General features: G+C 56.6%; 1 protein-coding gene across 16 annotated transcripts in view; it reads right to left on the bottom strand.

The window, feature by feature from the left end:
- Nucleotides 1–6,037, bottom strand: part of TNRC6C (trinucleotide repeat containing adaptor 6C) — a 298,323-nt gene that overhangs the window by 164,175 nt on the left and 128,111 nt on the right. The gene's annotated exons all lie outside the window — the stretch shown is intronic.

Genomic DNA, 6,037 nt, shown 5'->3' with positions numbered 1-6,037 from the left:
TCCAGAGACTCTGTAAGAGGGAACAGCCCCAGGCACCGCGCAGGCATGGGCTGGGCAAAGGATGCTGAGCCCTGCCAGCGCGGTGCTTGGGGACACAGTGGCCGGGACGTGGATCTCATCGCACCCTTCCCCTTCCTTTACCACGACGGCAGCTGGGCGCTGCGTTTTGTTCGGGTTTTAACTTTTTTTTTTTTTTTCTTCTTCTTTCCCTGGCGTTCGTTAGCAGAAGTGACATTTCTGCGGACGGGCAGGCGATGACGGCAGCTAATGGCTCCCGGGCCCTCTCTCCCGTTTCCTTAGCAACTGCGGGAAGGGAAAGCAGAACCTGTCAGATGGAAAATGTCAATTACGGCGGATGCGGAGGGGAGCGATGCTGCCAGCAGAGGAGGCGCGCGGCGGCGGGGGGAGCGCGGCGGTGGAGGGCTGCGCGGCGGCGGGGGGCACCCGGCAGCGCGGCCCCGACACACAGCAGCGCGGTGACAACGCTTGGCAGCAGACACGGACTGCCAGGCCGGTGACTGCACCGTTTTGTGGGATATTTGGCCAAACGGAGCCCATCCTCACGGCCAACCAGCTTACAAACCCTCCCCAGCCAGAGCAGGCTGCCCCAGGGTGGATGGAAGCAGCAGGGAAAATAGAAATAAAAGTAATAAATAAATAAAGGGGAGGGATGAATGAATAAATAAATAAAGGGGAGGGATAAATGAAAGGCGGCGGGCGAGCTGTGCCCGTATTTTGCCCGCTGATCTGCGCCCCCTTGGTGGACGTGGGGTGGATCGGTGCTGGAGGAGCCGTGGGCCGAGCGGTGGGGCAGGAGCCGCGGCGTTAATATTCAGCAAAGCGCCTCGCCCGCGCGGCACGGAGACAAAAGCAGGCGGCGCCGGTGGCTGGGGCGGGCAGAGAGCCGTGGCCGGGCTGGAAACGGGGGGCTGAGCTGGGAGCCCCCCTCTGCCGGGGAGCCCCATCCTCATCCCCGTGGCATCGCCAGTGGTGGCCGGGCCACCAGCCACGGCACATCGCCTCGCCTCGGGCGACTGCTTGCGCAGGTCGGGTGCTTTTTCTTAACGCAACTTCTCGTTTCCACCTTGCCCACAACTCCCCCTAAAATACGATTTTAAGAATAAAAGGGAAAAGGAAAAGCAGCCAGTGATTTGCGCACACGCAGCACACCCGGGTGGCTGCGCAGTCACCTGGCGCTGACACCCGCGGGCCTGCTCAACAGCTTTTTAACACCAGGAGCACGAGATGAGCCTTTGCCCTCTCTCCTTGAACACTGCTCCGGCCACCCTGCCGTGCTGTGACCCGAGGGATTCAGATTTTCGTTGTCCTGAAAGACATCTGCGTCCTGATGAGAGGAAGCAAGCCCGTGGCTTGAGCACCAAGAACGTGAAAGTGAGGGGATAAAGGGGAATAACCGCCTTGGGAAAGTGGTCGTGTGCCCTTAGCTGGCAGAATGAGTTCTACTCAGCTTCCTTCTGTATTTTGTGTTGTTTAACGGCATGAATGGGAAGCGCGAGACTCTGGAGCTCTGCTTTCTGATTTCCAATGAAACACCTTGATGGTGGCCCGACCTGCTCCACTCTGGACCTCTCCCTTTACCAGACAGTGAACGCTTCACTTGCCCCATCCCTTCCCCTAAGTCACCTCTGCAAATGGGAACAGGGACAGATTTGAGCCCCTGCCGCTGCTGCGGGTCTCATCCTTACCCCAAAATCCTGTCTGGGCCCCACTTTGCAGGGCTCTTCAGGTCCCCCCAAGCCCCAGCTCCTGGCTAAGCCCATCGCCTCCCTCCTGTGCCTCGTCTTCTGGGCCCAAACACTTCAGAGCAGAGTATTTCTTACCGAACACTCAGCACGGCGAGGCTCTAACTTCTCTATTTGCTCTATTCCCTTCTGGTTTTCACTCCTTGTGAGCCTGTTCAATTGCAACGACAGACTTCCATAGGCCGCAATATTCATCCCCTACAAGCGCTCCAGCAGAGGCTGGGGACGTGCCTGGGGTCCCTGCCGGAGCTGGAGCGGTCACACGAGCCCACTTCTCTGCGCGTCCCCCGCTCCCACTCCCGGGTTATTTTTACGCTTTCTCTTACATAACCAGGTCAGGCTGTGCCCTGGTTTCCACTTCTGTCTGGATGTGAAGAAACAAAACCCGCCATGAATTCAAGTAACAACCTGCCGGTGAGCCGACCCCTGCCTGTCCCCCTGGCTCTTCCCCGTGGCACCTGGACGCGCAAAGCTCCGGCCGCTGGCACGGCTGGGAGCCACCTGCACGGTGCGAGCACCGCGGGCAGCAGCAGCCAGCACTGCCTCCGTGCACCTCTGGCCACCACCCGACCCACCGGATAGAGGGCCACCGCACGGGGCAGCACTCATCCTGCACAACACCGAGTGTCTGATGTTTTGGCTGTCCCTCATCCAAAAACATCCATCGACCAAAGCTCATCGGTTGCATTGTGACCACACCGCCGCCAAGGTTTGGGATAAAACCTCGGACCAGGCAGCGCAGGGGATGTTTCAGCACGTGGCGATCGTCGCCACGCGTTTCCCTGGCCACGTCACCTGCTGTCCCCCGTGCACGGTACGTGTGCCACCGCCGTGCGCCGCGTGGGACCGGAGCCGAGCCCCGTCCCCGCAGCAGCCCCTGTGCTGGCTGCAGCAGGGCTGTAAATATCAATTGTTCTAACCCCGTTAGAGCCTAATAGGCTCAGCGATATCTACCGAGGAAAGGGCCTGACCCCGCTCGTCAGCAGGCACGACACGGAGCAGCTATAGCATGTTCAGGGTATGCAAAAGGCTTAAATGCACATTTAATGGCTGTCAGGCAGCAGCTCCTATTAATATAAAGACAGCCACATCCCAGGGCTATGGAAAAGAGCTGAAAAGCACGGGAGAAAAATGAATTTCTTTCAATGGCTGTTTGCATGATCAAGGAATGATTCAAAAAGCTAAATCCTCCCTGTTTGCGGAGGAGACACGTCAAGACTGAGACCTGGATAATGAAAAGTTTCCCTGCCCATGTGACTCAGATCTTCAATTATTGACATTTTAGTTCATTATCATTTTTGTTCTTCTTTATTCATGTTTTGCTTGGGAAAAGGCAGCACAACTCCAGCAGATAATTTGTTGTTGTTTTCCATATCTGCTTCCCATCATTAAACTTTTATATCTCCTCCATACAAAACGAACCAAACTACCAGCCTCTGCTCAGCACCCTATTACCGTAACATAAATAACAGCCTCCCCCCACAAAAAAATCAACTCCCCACACATCCACAACTCCCCCTTTCCCTAAATTTAAAACAAAGAACCTGAAAATATCTGCCACTGTCTCAAAACTTGGGCAGAAATCTCCATTTCATTGAGTAAAATACACGCTTCAGGCAAAGCCGAAAGCGCCGTTACCATTTCCAGCACTGAGATGCTTTGTGCCGAGGTGGCAGCTCATCCCCTGCCCCACCACGGCCCGGGCAGGTCTCAGGGAAAGCTTTGTGGTGCACCCACTGCCTCTCCTCGCTGCCAGTACAACTTTTACTGATCTCGAAATTGATAAATTAAGTAAGTGCAGGCAGAGCAGAACATTTCACGGACACAAGAAACAATTTCCATGTCACGGTTTCCTGTTCCCCTTTTCCTTCTTTTTTCCTTCTGGGTTGTCATCCTCGTCTGCGCAACCTTTCCAGGACCGGGTAAGGGCAGAGCCCGGCACCTGGCCCTCGGGATGAGAGGCGATGAGCTGTGTGAGAGCCGTAACTGAGCCCGAGCCCGGCCAGAGACCCCAGCCTGCCCGGCACCGCTGCCCCTTTGAAGGGTCTAAAAGGTGTTTGTGGTGGGGATGAAGCTGGAATTTCAAAAAGCTGCAAGCCAGCTCGCAAGGTAATTAACGTATTCTAATTGGTCTCGGTGCCCTCGATGTGTGCAGTGCTCAGCGCCTGCACTTTTCCTCCGTCCTTCTGAGGACCCGCTTGGGCAGCGGGGCTTGGCTGCAGGAGGAAGCTGCAGCTCCGCATCCCTGCAGCCACACCAGGGACAACAAGGTTTTAGCTGCAAATCTGCGCAACTCTCAAGTGGGGAACCCTGCGGCCAGCAGAAGGGCGCTGCTGGCACGAAGAGCTCCGTCTGAGCCACAGCATCAGGTCCCTCCATGGCCTTTGGGACACCCCGGCAGCGGTGGCTGCTTTCCCCACCGCCTGCCCCATGCTGCAGGAGATCCCGTCTCCGTCTGCTCATTCCTGCACGCAGGGAGAGTTTTTAACAGTCAGTTAGGAATAAACGTGTCTGATTTCTGTGTGAGTTCCGCATTTCTGGCCCTGGCAGTGCAATGTGTACGTGTTATCTTCACCACACCATCCCTGTTCCCTGCATTTCTGCCTCGCTGACAGCCCCCTGCCACACGGCACAAGCAGGCAGCTCCCCGCCTGGGGCAGCGCCTCCCCGCTGAGGTCTGCGAGACCTCAGAAAGCAACCCGAGGAATAACTGCACAGAAAGATCGTCCATTTAACAGCCAGGCGTGTGCTCTTCCTACAGGAACCCCAGAAGCAAACAAGACAAGGGGAAACCACAACAACAAGCACTACAGCTGAGCCCGACCTTCCTTTCAGCAGAGGAGAAGCCTTCCACAGCTCAGTCTGACCGGCTGCAGGGCTTCTGGGTGAGTGGGTCAGCAGGCGAGGGAGGATGGGAAGCACCAACCTCCAAAACTCAGTTTCTAAAGCCTCTGAGAGCAAAGCATCAGCTGACTTCAATGGAAGACCACGGGGGAAGCACAATTCTTTCCTTTTCCACCACCACCATGGTTAGCAGGTCCTGCTCACTGGCGAGGCACAGGAAAAGAGCACGGGAGGACAGGAGTTCCCACCTTCCTTGGCTACCACTTCTCTGGCTGAAGCTGCCCCGTCCCTCCCTCCCCCCCACAGCAGCAGGACATGCCACAGGGAAGACCCTGAGATCTCCTGCGTAGCCCAGGAATACAACCCCCTTAAAACAGCCCATGCAATTAGGTAGATTTCCTTTCATTCCTTTAATTATCCCTCTCTCCACATCGCCCAGCCCTCCCTCCTTTCTCATCACACTCTTCACTACACACTGTCTACTTAGCAAAATAAATGGCTGCGCTCCCAGCACAGGGGGACGTTAATGCCTGGAGCTCGCTAATGCTCCCCGCTGCATCGCAGCAGCCAGGGGGTTAAACGCATCTCGCGGCTGCGGGACTGTGCCCAGGGCACGGCAGCACAGCGAGGATGTCTCCAGCCTGGAAAGCTTTGGGGGCAGCGATCTGCTTCCACTCTGAGCCCATCTACGGGGTACTCGAAGGGCTAACGCATGCCGAGGTGTTTGCCCTCTTGCTGCTCACCCTTGGAATGAAAGCAGGACCCAAAATATTCCTTACACAGCTTGAATTTCTTTACTGTTGATCCAAACACTGAGTCCAACAGCCGTGGGAAGCCCGGCCCTGCTCCCACCAGCTGCAGCAAACGCTGCCCTTCGGCTGCATCTCCCCAGCCACCCGCGGTGGCGAGAAGATGCTGCTGCCACCCGGTTTGATAAAAGTTTGCAGAAATCCAGAGAAAAACACTGTGAGTGTTCCCCCAAATGCAGCGCTGTCAAAGAAGCACAGTTGTGCACGAGGGGGTGCAGAGCAGAGCCCCCCACCTGAGAGTTTTGGTGCCAGGCAAGCTCTGCTCCCGCCCCGCTGGCAGGAGGGGGAAGCCCCCAGCAGAGCCCGGTGCGCACACATCTCTCCAGATCTGAGCTTTTCTGGGGTCTATCTGTAACGACAAGAAGGGGTCTCACAGCCCCCTCCTCCACCAGACGCTGAGTCCTTCCCAAGGATGAGGCTTTCCTGCCCACCCCATGTCACCGCAGCTCCTTACAACGAGCAGCTGCTGGCGGCAACACTTCCTCCTTTTATTTTCCCATGACTGCAGCATGCCCTACATAGATCTTCGGGAAGGCAGACTGCAGCCAGGCAAACCAGCGTCTGCTGCCTTCGTTTGTCTGCTTCAACGACAGCTTCGGGAAGCAGCTTTCAGTGGCAAGG

This window comes from Anser anser, assembly GCF_964211835.1.
Source record: "Anser anser genome assembly, chromosome: 19".
Classification (NCBI taxonomy): domain Eukaryota; kingdom Metazoa; phylum Chordata; class Aves; order Anseriformes; family Anatidae; genus Anser; species Anser anser.
This window is presented reverse-complemented; position numbering and strand designations above follow the sequence as displayed.